General features: G+C 47.0%; 1 protein-coding gene across 1 annotated transcript in view; it reads right to left on the reverse strand.

Moving 5' to 3' along the window:
- The window catches only part of CFAP45 (cilia and flagella associated protein 45), a 523391-nt gene that overhangs the window by 292879 nt on the left and 213751 nt on the right, over positions 1-16761 (reverse strand). The gene's annotated exons all lie outside the window — the stretch shown is intronic.

Raw genomic sequence — 16761 nt, forward strand, 5'->3', positions numbered from 1 at the left:
GTATCATAATACAATGGAAACCCATCTTGATTTCCAGCATTGGTTGAGGTCTGTGTTCCCTTCATATTTTCTCGTGATTCATTTTCAATGTGGCCAATGCTGCTATCGTAACAGAGCAATACTGCTTTTTTATGATCAGATTTTCCTTCTCCAAGAGATGTAAGCATTGGAAAGTAATGGGACTACTATAATCTAACATTCATACCTCAATGGACTCCCCAGGGTGTCTAGCTTTCAGAAATGCATGGGTTTGGTAGGTTTCCCTAGATGGCCGCTGAGCCTGGGGCCAAAATCCCAGGTGCCCCCCGCAAAACCAGGTTGTTTTATGAAAGGTAAATAAATAAACAAATAAGGCTGACCACTGTTCAGCATCTCAGTTCCTAAATTGGGAAAAAGATTGGAAAGTCTGTGCAACAACTTCTGTAGTTCACCTCACTTCCACGCCACTGGAAACCAGATAAATAAATTTGTGAAGAGAAGGAAGGTGCACCAGAACAGAGTGAGTGAGCTCCAAGTGTATCCCAAAATATTCTTTATTGAAGTATGTACAATAAAGGATATTTTTGGGATACACTTAGAGCTCACTGACTCTGTTCTGGTGCACCTTCCTTCTCTTTACGAATTACTGTTTTATGATAGGTGATTATGAAGTCTCCAAAATAATTTAGGGCCCTTGCCTGTCACAGGTCCTTGACCCACCCACATGAGTGAGGTATCATTTTTATTGGGAGACCAAGCGGAACATTAGGGGGTCGATTCCGATTCGGGATAAAAAATGTCCGTACGATTTGTATCCGGAGCCCTCTCCTTACGAATCGTACCCGTCCATCCGAGTCGCGTAGTACGATCCGTATTCCGTGAATCCGTCCGAATCGTCGCGATCCGTACGTATTGCAAGGCTGAAACCGTGAACCGTACGACTCGTACACATGCCGTACGACTCGTACACATGCCGTACGACCCGACGAGTACGATCCGGACCGGGGTATGAGGACGCGATTCATACAGTCCGCGTCAGGTAAGGGCGAGTCGTACGGAAAAGCACACAAACACATACACACCGTACGGTCCGTACACCCCATGATCGCAGGGGTATGGCTCGTACACCCATCGTACATGGGGTACGGTGCGTACACCCCATGATCGCAGGGGTACGTGCGTACCCCTGCGATCATGGGGGGTACGCACCGTACCTGGGGGGGGGCGTTCCAAACCTGTTTCGGCGCGAACTCTGCTTTTACGGCTGTTTTCAGCTCCCATAGAAAAAGGGTCATACGGTGCGTACCCGACACGAATCGTACTTGCTGGGTCGTAAAAACCAGCCGCGGACCGTACAGATGTCGCGTACAGCAGTTTCCGAGGGAGAATCGTACGGAGATTAGAGTCGTACAGTCTCTGTACGACTCATACAGAGTACGGCTCCTGGTACGAATCGTACTTCGTCGTACGTACGAGGGACATTGCAGGGTACGATTCGTACGGGAAAAACGCTCCGAATGGCTATTCGGAGCGTTTTTTCCTGAATCGGAATCGGCCCCATGGTGGGAGGACATTTGTGTTGGCGCGGTGATCCCACGTAACAATGTATTTTGCTAAATTTGAGGTTCGAAGGGAATTTTGGGTAGGAAAACATTTTGGGATCCACGCAAGCCATACCTCCCTGAACTCCCCAGGGTGTCTAGTTTTCAGAAATGGCTGGGTTTTGTAGATTTACCCAGATAGCCTCCGAGCGTGGGACCAAAAGCGCAGGTGCCCCCCTTGCAAAACCAGGTCGTTTTCTGATAGATAGGGGCCATCTGCATTTTTGGTCCCGTGATCGGCAGCCATCTAAGGAAACCTACCAAGCCCATATATTTCTGAAAACTAGACACCCGGGGAAGTCCAGGGAGGTATAGCTTGCTTTTACCCCCTAAAGCTTTCCTACTCAGAATCCCCTGTAAACCTCACATTTTGATGACAAAAATCACATTTTTCTCAAATTTCTGTGTGGAAAAGTTGTGGGATCACTGAGCTGACCCAAATTTCCTTCCACCCAGCATTCCCTCAGGTTTCCCGATAAAAATGGTACCTCACTCTTGTGGGTGTGCCAAGTACCTGCGACAGGCAAGGGCCCAAAACATATTGTGGAGACATCAAAATGACCTATCACAAAACAATCTGGTTTTGCAAGGAGGGGTCTCCTGGGATTTTAGCCAGGGCTCGGCGGCCATCTAAGGAAACCTACCAAACCCACACATTTCTGAAAACTAGAGACCTGGAGCAGTCCAGGGAGGTATGGCACACCGAATCCCCTGCAAACCTCAGATTTTCCTGAAAAAATCTAATTTAGGCCACATTTTTGTGTGGGAAAGTTATAGGATCACCAGGCTGACCCAAATTTCATACCACCCAGCGTTCCCCTAGGTCTCCCGATAAAAATGGTTCTTCAGTCGTGTAGGTGGGTCAAGTACCCACGACAGGCAAGGGCCCTAAATGTATTGTGAAGACTTCAAAATGACCTATCATAAAATGACCTGGTTTTGCAGTGGGGCACCTGGGGCTTTGGCCCAGGCTCATGGCCATCTAGGGAAACCTACCAAACCCATTCATTTCTGAAAACTAGACACCCTGGGGAGTCCAGTGAGGTATGGCTTGCGTGGCTCCCCAACGTTTTCCTACCCAGAATCCCCTGCAAACCTCAAATTTTGCTGAAAAAATCACTTTTTCCACACATATTTGTGCAGGATCACCATGCCAGCACAAACGTCCTACCACCCAGCGTTTCCCTTGTTCTCCTGAGGAAAATGATACCTCACTTGCGTGGATAGGCCAAAGGCCTGTGACTGGGAAGGGCCAAAAATATATGAATTAAGGGTATAGCACCGCGAAATCTAAGCGCTTCATTAAAAAAAAAAAAAACATTTTAGCTGATTCTGCTTTGGTTATATATATTACCTACTGGCGGTTGCCAGTAGGTAGTTATAGTTAGGACCTATTTTCCATAGGAAATCCACAACATTCTATTCGCAATAACTTTGGCGCCGGTTGACGAATTTTCAAAACTTATGGCCCGCTCCGGTCAACTCCAATCTTGAAAGTTTCAGGGTGATTCGGCAAGCAGGGGCCGAGAAAAAAGGGGGGGCCCAAAACGTGTTTTTCACATGCAATTTTCCATAGGAAACTTTAGACACAGCTACAGCCCGAACTGCTGAACGGAATTACACCAAATTTACCAAAAAGGTAGCCCTTGGTTCAAAAAGAACCCTTTTTGTTAAATGGTGTAAATCCGTTTAGTAGTTCCTGAGAAATTCAAAATGAAAAAAGTTTTGATATCTATGGCTGCGAATGATCCACGCACCCTCCAGATGACAAGCTTTATGGTAATTGGCTGTCAACACTCCAAACCAGGAAGTGCTGGCAGCCATCTTGTGCCTCGGTAGAACCAAGGCACAAGAAATCAGTAAAACTAGCGCAAAAAACAAGAAAAGGGGGCAGGGTAGAAACACCCTGACCCCCTAGGCCTGCTCAGGCGGTCCCACTCCCCGAAGGACCCCCAGGACCAAAAGAACAAGTTACTTACCTTCGGTAACGCTTTTTCTAGTAGATACAATATCTGCCTGTGGATTCCTCACCTTGTGAATATCCCCTTGCGTCAGCAACATTCGGAAATTCTTTTTGTAGCCTTGCGCCGACGTGGACTTGGACGTCATAGAGACATGGCATCGCACGCGACTCCGCTGACGTCACCGACGCCTACAATAGGCCCACGCCGGCGTGATGACATCAGTTCTGCCCTTTTTTCCGTGCCTTCGAGGCACACGGACGGATCAATGACAGTAGACATATACACAGTATACGCAGTACAAATATAAAGGTAACACACACAGTGTGAAACAAATACAACAAAACATTTCAAATAAACACTCCTTGACAATAAAATAATACATTACAGAAACTCTGGTATAGAAGAGTGGTCAACGGGGAGGCGGGTGGGTCAGTGAGGAATCCACAGGCAGATATTGTATCTACCAGAAAAAGCGTTACCGAAGGTAAGTAACTTGTTCTTCTGATAGATACATCTGCAGTGTGGATTCCTCACCTTGTGAATAGAGTCCCACAGCAGTCCCCACTCCCGGAGGAGGGCGTCCACTCTTCTAAACCAGGAAATCCTGGAGGACAGAGGGCGCAAAGTGGCCGTCCCTCCTCACTTCGGAATCCAATCAGTAATGCTTCGCGAAAGTGTGGAGGGAAGACCAAGTCGCCACCCTACAAATATCCACTACAGGAACACCTCTAGCCAATGCTGAGGTTGAAGACTTAGCTCTTGTAGAATGAGCCCTTATACCCTCTGGTGGTTACTTACCGGCCAAAGAGTAGCAGATCTTTATACAGAGGACGATCCATCTTGACAAAGTTCTTTAAAGGACCGCTCTTCCTCTTTTGCAGCCAGCAAACCCAATTAAGAGCTGGTCATCCAAACGATAGTCTTTAGATCTGTCCAAGTAAAAGGACACCGCCCTTTAAGGGTCCAGTCGGTGTAACCTCTCCTCCTCCTTGGAAGGGTGTGGGGAGGATAAAAGGTAGGAAGGGTAATAGATTGTCCTAGGTGAAAGGGAGTCACCACCTTAGGGAGAAAAGCAGCCCTGGTCCTAAGAACCATTCGATCAGCATGAATGGTCAAGAAAGGGGGCTTGGAACTAAGAGCTTGAAGCTCACTTACCCTCCTTGCCGAGGTTATTGCAACGAGGAAAACTGTCTTAAGTCAAAAACCTCATAGGACATTTATGAAGAGGCTCAAAGGGAGCACCCATCAAAAAGGTCAAAACAAGATTTAAGTCCCACTGAGGCACAATAAAAGGAGTAGGAGGGAACTTATTTGTGAGGCCCTTCAAAAACCTTAAAATCACAGGAGATTTAAAAAGAGATGGCTGGTCAGGAAGGCAGAGAAATGCCGACAGCGCTGAAAGATAGCCCTTCACTCTGGCAACAGCAAGACCCTGCTGCGCCAGAGAAAGGGCAAACTGGAGAACATTAGACAAATGGGCTCTCAAAGGGTCTATAGATCTCTCCCCACACCAAGCAACAAATTTTGACCATCTATAAGAATAGATGGACTTAGTGGAGTCACGCCTGGCTGACAAGATGACATCCACCACGTCAGGCGGGAGAGAAAAAGAAATCAGGTTGCCCCGTTCAATCTCCAAGCATGAAGGTGTAATGTCTGGAGGTGGGGGTGTAGAACCTGCCCCTCCATCTGAGAGAGGAGGTCTGCCCTGAGAGGGAGACGGAGCGGCGGGTGAAAGGAGAGGTGGACAAGATCTGTATACCACACCCTTCTTGGCCAGTCCGGGGCGACCAATATGACTTGGGCCCGGTATTGGCGAATCTTCCTCAGAACCCCAGGAATCAAAGGTATGGGAGGGAACGCGTAAAGGAGTTGATTTCCCCAACTCAACTGAAATGCGTCCCCCAAGGCTCCTTGCATCGGATACTGGAGACTGCAGAATGACAGGCAGTGAGCATTCTCGCGAGTGGCGAACAGGTCCACCCGAGGAGTCCCCCACATCTGAAAGATGTCGTGAACCACCTCCGGGTGAAGCTTCCACTCGTGGTCGGCAGAGAACTGCCGACTTAGACTGTCTGCACGAACGTTCAGAACCCTGGCCAGATGATTTGCCATAGACAAATCTGATGGTCCTGAACCCAGAACCAGAGACGCAGAGCCTCTCTGCAGAGGCACTGCGACCCCACTCCTCCCTGTTTGTTGATGTACCACATCGCGGTCGTGTTGTCTGTCAGGAGCTGGACCGAACGACCGCGAAGGGAAGGGAGGAAGGCCTTGAGCGCCAAACGTATCGCCCGCAATTCTAGAAGGTTGATGTGAAGCAACCTTTCCTCTGGAGACCAAAGACCCTTGACCTCCAGATCCCCCAGATGAGCACCCCACCCAAGAGTGGATGCATCCGTTATTACTGTGGCCACCGGAGGAGGCAGTTAAAAAGGCTTCCCCTGAGGCAGGTTGCCTTCCACGCCCCACCAAGACAGATCCGCCGCAGCTTCTCTGGAGATCCTCACTGACTCCCTGAGATCCCCGTTGTGCTGATACCACTGCCTGCGGAGGCACCACTGGAGCGCCCTCATGTGCCAGCGTGCATGGTTGACCAACAGAATGCATGAAGCCATCAGACCGAGCAGGCGAAGGACCTTCAGGACTAGAACGACCGCTCCATTGTAAAATAAAGGAATCATTTCCTGTATGTCGCGAATCCTTTGAGGAGGAGGGAAAGCACGACATACAGTTGTGTCCAGTACAGCACCTATGAACAGGTTGCGCTGGGAGGGCACCAGGTGAGACTTGGGTACATTTATCGAAAAACCCAACCTGTACAACAACTGGGTTGTCTCTCGCAGATGATGGAGCACTCTCTCTGACGACTCTGCTTTGATCAGCCAGTCGCCCAAATAAGGGAATACAGGAATCCCTGACCTTCTGAGATGCGCCGCCAGCACTGCCATCACCTTGGTGAAGACTTGAGGCGCAGTAGTAAGCCCAAACGGAAGGACCGCAAACTGATAGTGCTGCGATCCCACCGTAAAACGGAGATACTTCCTGTGCGACTTCAGGATGGGGATGTGAAAGTACGCATCCTGCAAGTCGAGCGACACCATCCAGTCTTCTTCCAGCAGCGCCTGAAGAACCTGAGCAAGGGTGAGCATCTTGAATTTCTCTTGTTTCAGATAAAGATTCAAGATCCTGAGATCCAGGATTGGACGAAGTCTGCCATCCTTCTTGGGAATCAGGAAATACCGGGAGTAGCAACCCTGACCCCTTTCCTGATCTGGGACCACCTCTATCGCACCCTTTCTTAACAGAGTCTGAACTTCCTCCTGTAGGAGCAACAGATGTTCCTCTGAGCAAAACCCCTGGCAAGGAGGGTAATTGGGAGGGAATTCCCGAAAGGGAAGGGCATACCCATTTTCTACGAGATTGAGAATGCAAAGATCTGATGTAACCGATTCCCAATCCAGTAGAAAATGGGTAAGCGACCCCACACCGGACCCGCATGATCCTGAATGACGTCGAGACTCATGCCTCCTTTTCTTGTGCTCCTTATGCGACCTCGAAGCATGATCTGACGAGGACTTCGAAGCCGATGCCTCTCGAGACCTTGATCTTGACCTCGACTTCCTCGAGCAGGATTTCGAAGACTTCTTTCCTTTATCGGCCTTCAGCTTCGCCACAAGAAGTTTGGTCTCCCTCTCTCGCAGGGCCTTTGGGTTCATTTTTTGACACGACGAACATCCATCCACGTCGTGGTCGGAGCTTAAACACCAAATACAGTCCTGGTGTGGGTCCGTAACGGACATCATTTTCCCGCACTCTCTGCAGGGCTTAAATCCAGTCTTCTTTGTCGACATTATAAGGAGACAAAGAGGTAAGAGAACAAAGAAACAAAGAGAAAAGTAACAGAGGTACTAAAAGCTACAGAGTATCCCGAAACCGTTAGCGTTGACGACGCGGAAAAATGGGAACTGATGTCATCACTCCGGCGTGGGCCTATTGTAGGCGTCGGTGACGTCAGCGGAGTCGCGTGTGATGCCGTGTCTCTATGACGTCAAAGTCCACGTCGGCGCGAGGCTACAAAAAGAATTTCCGAATGTTGCTGACGCAAGTGGATATTCACAAGGTGAGGAATCCACACGGCAGATGTATCATCATTTAAAAAATAAATCAACAAAATCCGCGCTGGGTGCGCGGATCCGGCCGAAATGTAAAAAAAACGAAGCGCTTCGTTAGTATTTAGTCCACGGGTGGGCCAAGATTTTTTATGGGAATGGGGACCCCCCCAGCCCCGGGGACTGCCACCCCCTGGGGCTTCTAAAAGAAATGGTTAGGGGGCGCAAAGGCCCCCCCAAGCCCCGGGGACCGCCACCCCGGGGCTTTCTGATAATATTTGCGGGGGGCTCACAGCCCACCCCAGCCCCGGGGACCGTCACCCCTGGGGCTTCTAAAATAGATGGTTAGGGGGCGCAAAGACCCCCCCAGCCCCGGGGACTGCCACCCCCTGGGGCTTCTAAAAGAAATGGTTAGGGGGCGCAAAGGCCCCCCCAAGCCCCGGGGACCGCCACCCCGGGGCTTTCTGATAATATTTGCGGGGGGCTCACAGCCCACCCCAGCCCCGGGGACCGTCACCCCTGGGGCTTCTAAAATAGATGGTTAGGGGGCGCAAAGGCCCACCCAAGCCCCGGGGACCGCCACCCCCTGGGGCTTTTTATTTAAATGGGTGGGGGGGCTTAAAGGCCCCCCAAGCCCCGGGGACCACCACCCCCTGGGGCTTATCTAAAATATTTGCGGGGGCTCATGGTCCCCCTGCAGCCCCAGGGGCCGCCACGCCCGGGGCATGTTTTCTTTTATATAAAAAAGAACCTGTGTGGGGTCGCTTGAATCACCCACACGCCCCGGGGACCACCACCTCCCCGGGGGTCTAAATATTATAATTAGGGGGTCCGTGACGGACCCCCAAGCCCCGAGGACCACCACCCCCTGGGGCTTCGTAAATGGTGGGAAGGCGGCCGCGCGGCCCCCCTCCTGGAGCCTTGTCATGGCCCTGGGGACCGCCACCCCCAGGGCCGCTCCTGCAGTGTCCCGGGGTGCCCACCCCCGGGACACTGCAATTTGCGGCTCCCACCCTGTCATAGCAAACTGTGCTTTGGTATTTGGAAGAGAGAGCAGGAGACCTGCTCTCTCTTCCAAATACCAAAGCAGATAGCTTTTTCACAAGGGGAGCTGCATCTTAGTGGCTTCCCGTGTCATCAGTGATGTCACTGACCATGTAATGAATGATGTAATATGTGACATCATCAGCAGTGCATTGCGGGGGTGGGAGTTATAGTTAGCAGAACTAACTATTACGGAGGAATTTCTATTGTTTTGTACGAGTGAAATGTCCAACTAACTATAACGTGCCTGAAACCTATGGTTTTTTCAGTGAATTTCTACGTTTTTTTAAATGCTAATTTCTAACTATAACGTGCCTGAAAACTATGTTTTTTTCAGTGAATACATATATATATTTAGTGTGGCCCCCAACAGCACCCACTTGGGCTATACTTACGGCTTTTGGACTGCATTAACCAGGATGCCTTGCGGTGTGCAAGGCGAGTGAAATCCTGCTAGAAAGGGCAGGACTCTTTTTTGAATAAAAAGCAGGTGTTCCAAAACCACGCTGTTGGCGTCCTTATTCTGATTGGCTCTTGAATAAGGAAGAAATTTCGAAATGCATCGAGCCTTTGGCCATAGTTGAGGTAAAGGGCTGGTACGTGTGGCTGATCCTGCATTATGAGAGTATGCTGCCGTGAGGGTTCTCCCACTATGGGCAACTTTGGTGTATGGATGTAATGCAGCTTAGTCCAAGTTGCGGGATTGCCCCGCTGCAGTTTGCATACCTGCGAAGTCGGAAAACCCTGGCTCGAATTGGGACATCAGCACTCGATTACAGGAGGGTACATAAAGCCGCGGGTGCTGTGCCCTCGTCAACATGGATCCACTTGGGTTTTATCATTCATTGTGGCCCCCAACAGCACCCACTTGGGCTATACTTACGGCTTTTGGACTGCATTAACCAGGATGCCTTGCGGTGTGCAAGGCGAGAGAAATCCTGCAAGAAAGGGCGGGACTCTATTTTGAATTAAAAGCAGGTGTTCCAAAACCATGCTGTTGGCGTCCTTATTCTGATTGGCTCTTGAAAAAGGAAGAAATTTTGAAACGCGTCAAGCCTTTGGCCATGGTTGAGGTAAACGGCTGGTACCTGTGGCTGATCCTGCATTATGAGAATATGCTGGCGTGAAGGCTCTCCCACTATGGGCAACTTTAGTGTACGGATGTAATGCGGCTTGGTTCAAGTCGCGGGATTGCCCAGCTGCAGTTTGCAGACCTGCGAAGTTGGAAAACCTCGGCTCGCATTGGGACATCAGCACTCGATTACAGGAGGATAAGTAAAGCTGCGGGTGCTGTGTCCTCTTCAACATGGACCCACTTGGGTGTTATCATTCAGTGTGGCCCCCAACAGCACCCACTTGGGCTATACTTATGGCTTTTGGACTGCATTAACCAGGATGCCTTGCAGTGTGCAAGGCGAGAGAAATCCTGCAAGAAATGGCGGGACTCTATTTTGAATAAAAAGCAGGTGTTCCAAAACCACGCTGTTGGCGTCCTTATTCTGATTTGCTCTTGAAAAAGGGAACAAATTTCGAAACGCATCGAGCCTTTGGCCATGGTTGAGGTAAAGGGCTGGTACCTGTGGTTGATCCTGCATTAGGAAGGTATGCTGGCGTGAGGGCGCTCCCACTATGGGCAATTTTGGTTTACGGATGTAATGCGGCTTGGTCCAAGACGCAGGATTGCCCTGCTGCAGTTTGCATTCCTGCGAAGTTTGTAAAACCCTGGCTTGCACTGGGACATCAGCACTCGATTACAGGAGGATACGTAAAGCCCCGGGTGCTGTGCCCTCTCTTCAACATGGACCCACTTGGGTTTTATCATTCAGTGTGGCCCCCAACAGCACCCACTTGGGCTATTCTTACAGCTTTTGGACTGCATTAACCATATATATATACATATATATATATATATACATATTACCTACTGGCGGTCGCCAGTAGGTATATATAGTTAGGATTTTTTCCCTATGGGATTTTTGAAAATTCTATGTCTAATAACTTTGGCGTTTGTGGACGGAATTGGCTGAAATTTTCAGGGAAATGGCACATTTTGTTTCTGAGCAGCCCCTGAAAATTATGGGGGGGTTCGTCAAGGGGGGGCCGAGAAAAAAGGGGGGTCCCAAAACGCGTTTTTCCCATGTTAATTTCCATAGGGCGGTTGGCCTCACTTTTAGCCCGAACGGCTGAATGGATTTGCACGAAACTTGGCAAAATTGTAGGGACTGGTAGCCCGATGTGCCTTTTGTAGGTCTCAATATATGTGCTCCAGTGGATTTTGAGAAATTAACGTTTAAAAAAAGATATACATCTGTAACAGCGGACTGGGCAGCGGCCCAGGACGCGTACTTTTCGCGCAACGGAGCTTTGTGAAGCGAAGCTGATTGGTTCTCCGGCGTCTGTCAACATTCCAAACAGTCCGTAGCGGCCGCCATCTTGTCTCTCGGTAGGATCGAGAGACAAGAGGAGGTCAAAACAAAGGGGGAAATAACTATAAGGGGGCATAGTAGATCCTCGCTGACCCCCTAGGTTTGATGTGGAGGTTTTAAAAGGGCCCCGCGGGGCAAAAAAAAATAATAATAATAATAATCGAACGGCTGAATGGATTTGCACGAAACTTGGCAAAATATTAGGGACTGGTAGCCCGATGTGCCTTTGCTAGGTCTCAATATATGTGCTCCAGTGGATTTTGAGAAATTAACGTTCAAAAAAAGATATATATCTGTAACAGCGCTCCGCTTCGCGTAACGGAGGTTTGCGAAGCTGATTGGTCATTCTGTCACTGGGCTATAGTTGGGCTACATCTGGCTGATATTTGGGCTACATTTGTTTTTTTGTGTGTCTGGCGGCCATCTTTGGGCTACATTGGGCTACATTGGGCTACATTTGGGCTCCAACATATATATAGGCCAATGTAGCCCAATATATATTTTTCAAAGTTAATTTTCGTAAAAACCACTGGAGCATATATCTTGAGACATAGCAAAGGCACATCGGGCTACCAGTCCCTACAATTTTGCCAAGTTTCGTGGAAATCCATTCAGCCGTTCGAGCTAAAAGTGAGTCCAACCGCCCTATGGAAATGAAGGAAATGAATGGGTAATTTGTAATTAGCAAATAGCTAATCGCAAACTAGGAATGGTAAAGAATCGCTATTTATTCCTTAAAGTTCGCTATTTAGGAAATGCAAAAAACTTTGATGATACATATGGCGGTTCATCTCTAACAAGATAAGAAGCATAGGGATACATTTATGATGACTGGCGCATCACCAGGGATGTGTTAGTCATTCTGTGCCGCTGTTCCGTCACCTATGGTGTGCTGCATTTACAATGCGGCGCATCATGGGGCAAAAACAGCACAGATGCGTGATGTATCTGTGCCGTAAAGGTGGCGCATTGCTGGAGTTGTATCGCAAGTGTGATGAAGCTCCAGCAAGGGTCGGGGGTGCCCCTGTCGCAGGGTTTCTGTTCTCACACAGAACTGTGGACAGAGGATTGGAACCTCGGCGAATTAGGGTGTCCCAAAACTCACGTTAGTAATCAAAAACTCCTTAGCAAGCTAGGTACAGTGTCACATTGGATATAACAAACTCTCAATGTTTAGACAATCCAGAATATGAACTTATAGTACCTCAGGATACGTGGAACTCATGAACAGTCGGTCGTTATATATTTCTTAGAAACCAGAACATGGAGTTAAGAAGAACACATGTGTATTTGAAATGTTTATTTACTAATGCCGTCTTCTCAGGCGTAGTATCTTAGATAATACAAGTACACATATTATCAGTAGCAAAATTACCAGCATAGTTACTAGTACATAAAAAGGGAATGGTGATAGTATGTTAACATGCTGTAAATGAATAAGAGTTAGCAACACTTATAAGCAGCCGCGGGCCGTGGAGGGAGTTACGGTGGGGCAGGGAGGCGGGGAGGGGGAGGGGCAAGGTAGAGAGGGCTCCACCCTGCTTCTCCCCCTCCCCGCCTCCCTGCCTCACCGTAACTCCCTCCACGGCCCGCGGCTGCTTATATCTCACCCTCCCTAATACACATATTATATTATTTGCTAAGAAGGTCTCTTTGTGTTGGTTTAGGGCGTGCCCATACTTTAGTGTCTTAGATTTGAAGGAATCACATCAGCATACACCAGCTCTCTCTTCATGTGAACCGCATCAACTGTTGTGTATGTGTGTTCGGCAAAGCAATATAAAACCCGCCTCATGCCCAGAATTGGCAGAAGTTGCACTTATGTTATGAGTATGAAGTCGTGGAGATCAGACCTCATAACAATTCTGTATCGTGTTGTTCTTGAAACTTTAGCACTCGCTGTACAGATATAGTTTAACAAGCAAAGCAGATAGTAGAGCAATAACATATTATTCTCATGTAAACCACGATGAACTACTAGGTGGAAAGCTAAAGCAACAACTAAGTGTCGTGTGTAGAAGTTGCAAAAAAGGAAAAATGGCGTTTAAACCGGTAATGAGCCCATGCTAACTTAACACGGTGTAAAGATATCCAGGACCTAGATGACACCTCCCCATGATCCGGAAACAAACTGAATAAGATAATAGAAGTGCCATCTCATGAGAGCAGATTGCAAGTTTATATGTGGACGGTCCGCAAGGTAAAGCATTAAAAACTAGGAAAATTTAATGCTAAAGAAAAATAAAACAGCCAAGTACTTTATCGAGTCTTAAGCCAATAGGCAAGGTAAATAATAAAAACTTGACAAATAAGTCAATGAATTGTCAATGAAATGCTAGTACTCAGCATATCAAACATGAAAAAGGTCTATGACATAACTGTGTATGCAAAATAAGCTGCAACAGCCTCCAATAGGAAGTCACCGTCTTCATCCGAAAACAGTTCAGCCATCCAATTTAAAAGCGGAAAAGAACATACGTGCTCTCCCAGCACCGGATCCTCTATCACCATCAGAGGACAGCTCGGTGGGTTTTCAAGAAAGCTCTGTTCCAAGAAAGACTGTGCTGCCGCCAGTAAATTCCAGGGACCAAGTAGTCCATGCATCAATGCCACAGCCATAATCCTTTCGCCAGGACAAACCAACTCGTGAGTAATGATAGGAGTCATCAGCTGATTAAAGTCGACGTCAGGAGAAACCGGTCCGCAGAGACACAAATCAATGGCCCAATCGAAATCACAGGTCAGGCAGTGAAATACAGGCTGGACACAGGTGAAGTAGGAGAATCGAAAAGATAATCCATATGCCGTGCTTAATATCGCCAACGGCATTGTGCCATAATATTCTAGCATGCGATTGCGGAACAGTGTCAGCAGCTGCAGGGTGGGAGGTTGCATAGGAGGGACATCCATATTTAAAAATGTAAAAAAGCACAAGAGCGTCCGCTGGTAATGCAAGTAAAAATGCCAATCCACGAACCAGAGTGGAGAAAATAGAATGAAAGGAAGCAGGGATGACTCCAAAGATTTTCTCAAATGAAGTCACGAGACCACTGGTAACAACTTTAAAAAAGTGCGCCAGGGCCTTTGTGGAGGATGCGTTAAAGATAGTCGGAACCATCTTGCTGAAATTGAAAGGCAAATCTGAATTGAAAAGGGTCTGCACCTCTGTACGGGTGTTCGCTATGTGAAGCACGAAAGTTTCACGGGCCGAACTCAAGGCCACCTCTCTCTGAGACAAAAGAGCTCTTATTCTTGCCATGCCGTTGAAATCTCTCCCAAGGTTGGTATTTGTGGCCAGATTGAAAACTCCCTATGTTCATGTGTGGGAGGAAATAGAACATTTCTGCAGCAAATAACCCGTTCACTTACTGTTACGATAAAAGGAATACTTTTAATTAACTCAGAACAATCTTCATTATTGAGCATCAAATAACTACCATTTTCCAACAACTTGAACGTGGGGATGATAGCAGGAACTGGCGTGCCTTGCAACACGCAAGCCATATTTGGTCGGTGTTTGTTGCATGAACCGTGTAACTGTATGTGCCTACACATTAGTGAATGATCTGGCGTCTCAGTGCATTCCTCTCCATTCAGATAAACTTCTTGATCATCTTTGAAACATCTGTATGTGTATGGAAGCGACCAGACCTCATGAAGAAAAGCACTACCTAAAGGTTCATAACGACCTATTGGTATATATTTCATACAATTTGAAAACTTATATAAAGCAAAAGGCAGCGTTATTAAACCGTGGATAAGGCACGTTGCCAAAAAACCCGCAATCCTCTGCTGATGATGTCACTGAGCATGTCATGAATGATGTAATATGTGACATCATCAGCAGTGGATTACGGGTAATAGTATCTCTAGTTTACTCCCCTATAGCTGTCTTTCTTTTAACATAAGTGTCTGTTTCCTTCCCTTATACTTACTGTTTTTGGTTCGCTTCCGGTTCGCGTACCGGCGAGCGAACTGGGAAGCGAACTAAGAGAAATAGAGGTTGGCACAGTTCCAAATATTGTACCAATTTTTTAATAACGGGGAGGTAGTTCTGAAAAGAACTTTTTTTTTATTGTTTTTGTTGTTTTATATTTTTTTTATTATTTTTCGGAACATTTTTTTACTTTTTTTGAATTTTTCTGAACAGTTTTATATTTTTTTGGGTTTTTCTTGGAGGGGGCAATGAAAACGATTCATTGTAAAGGGCTCAACAGGAGCAACAAAACAAAAAAAGAAGTATTTATTATTTTGGGCGTTTCGTACAAACTTGCATATGATAGTCAATAGCTCTGTTGATCAGAGTGATGCTTCTTTCTCCGTAGGAAATGAATCCATCGCAATATACGCAGGTGTGTTTTACTTCACCAAATCTCATTTGTATATTTGGCACCATCTCCCTGCCCTCTGGTCCCGTTACTTCCGGTACAACAGATCTTCTGGCCATAATAGGGAGATTATCTAGGTCGTTCCGAAACTGTGCAGCACTGTAGTTGTTAGGATGCCACCTAGTCATATGGCGATGCATTGTGTAGTTTCCGAAACTGTATTTTTTGTCGGTCCCTCTGGACAGTCTATCTTGACATATAAGGCAAGTTACGTATCTTGCATTTACTTTTTTCTGACCTTTGGGAATTTTAAAAAATTGCCAAATGAAGTTTTCTTTCCGGTGAGACGTCCTGGGCTGCTCAGGCAAAAACTGCCTCTCTTCGTGCTCGTCGTTCTGTTCCTCTTCTTCCTCTTCTTGTTGAAGTATAACTTGAGCAGGTGGTCCACTCTTCCTTGGAGGTGGTGGAGGTGGTGGGGAAGCACCAGCTGAAGCTACTAAAGAAGCCATTGCTCAGTGATCACAAAGGGTCTTTCTCTCACAATGATGAAAGTCAGAGTGAGGAAAGAAGGAGGGATTTTCATCATTTGGGAAAAACAAGAGTTCTCAACCAATCAAAAGTGTTCATTTTAGATTATATGACCTAGTCTTACATCATTAGGAAACCAAAAGTGAAATGAACCAATGAAAAGTGTTATTACCAAGTCACATGACTTGCTGTGTTTACGTTAAGCGCTTTGCAGGGCCTCCCGGTTTGCTTCCAGAAACCTGCGCTTTGCGACTCGCTTCGCGTACCAGTTCGCTAACGTAGCACGTCATATGACGTATCACGCGACAACGTGAAACGTCATGCGGACGGGAGGCGTCACGATGTTGTTTTCTAACGCGGCACTTGCGGTAAAGAAACGTTTACCGGCTCGCGGTCTATTTCGCGGCATCAAGGTCAGCTAACGGGAAGCTTCCCGATTCGCGAAGCGGGAACGAAGAAAAAAAAATATTAAAAAAAAAAATTATTCATAAACATATAAAATATATTTTTGGATTTAAAGAAGAATACATTTTACAGCTACAGATATTAGCTGTTAAAAAAACAATGAAATTCACAGAAAAAACCATAGGTTATAGACCATATATAGTTAGGAATTAGCATTTACAAAACCTTGAAAATTCACTGAAAAAACCATAGGTTATAGACCATATATAGTTAGGAATTAGCATTTACAAAACCTTGAAAATTCACTGAAAAAACCATTGGTTATAGACCATATATCGTTAGGAATTAGCATTTAAAAAACCTTATTTTACTCA

This window comes from Lissotriton helveticus, chromosome 12 (assembly GCF_964261635.1).
Source record: "Lissotriton helveticus chromosome 12, aLisHel1.1, whole genome shotgun sequence".
Lineage (NCBI taxonomy): Eukaryota > Metazoa > Chordata > Amphibia > Caudata > Salamandridae > Lissotriton > Lissotriton helveticus.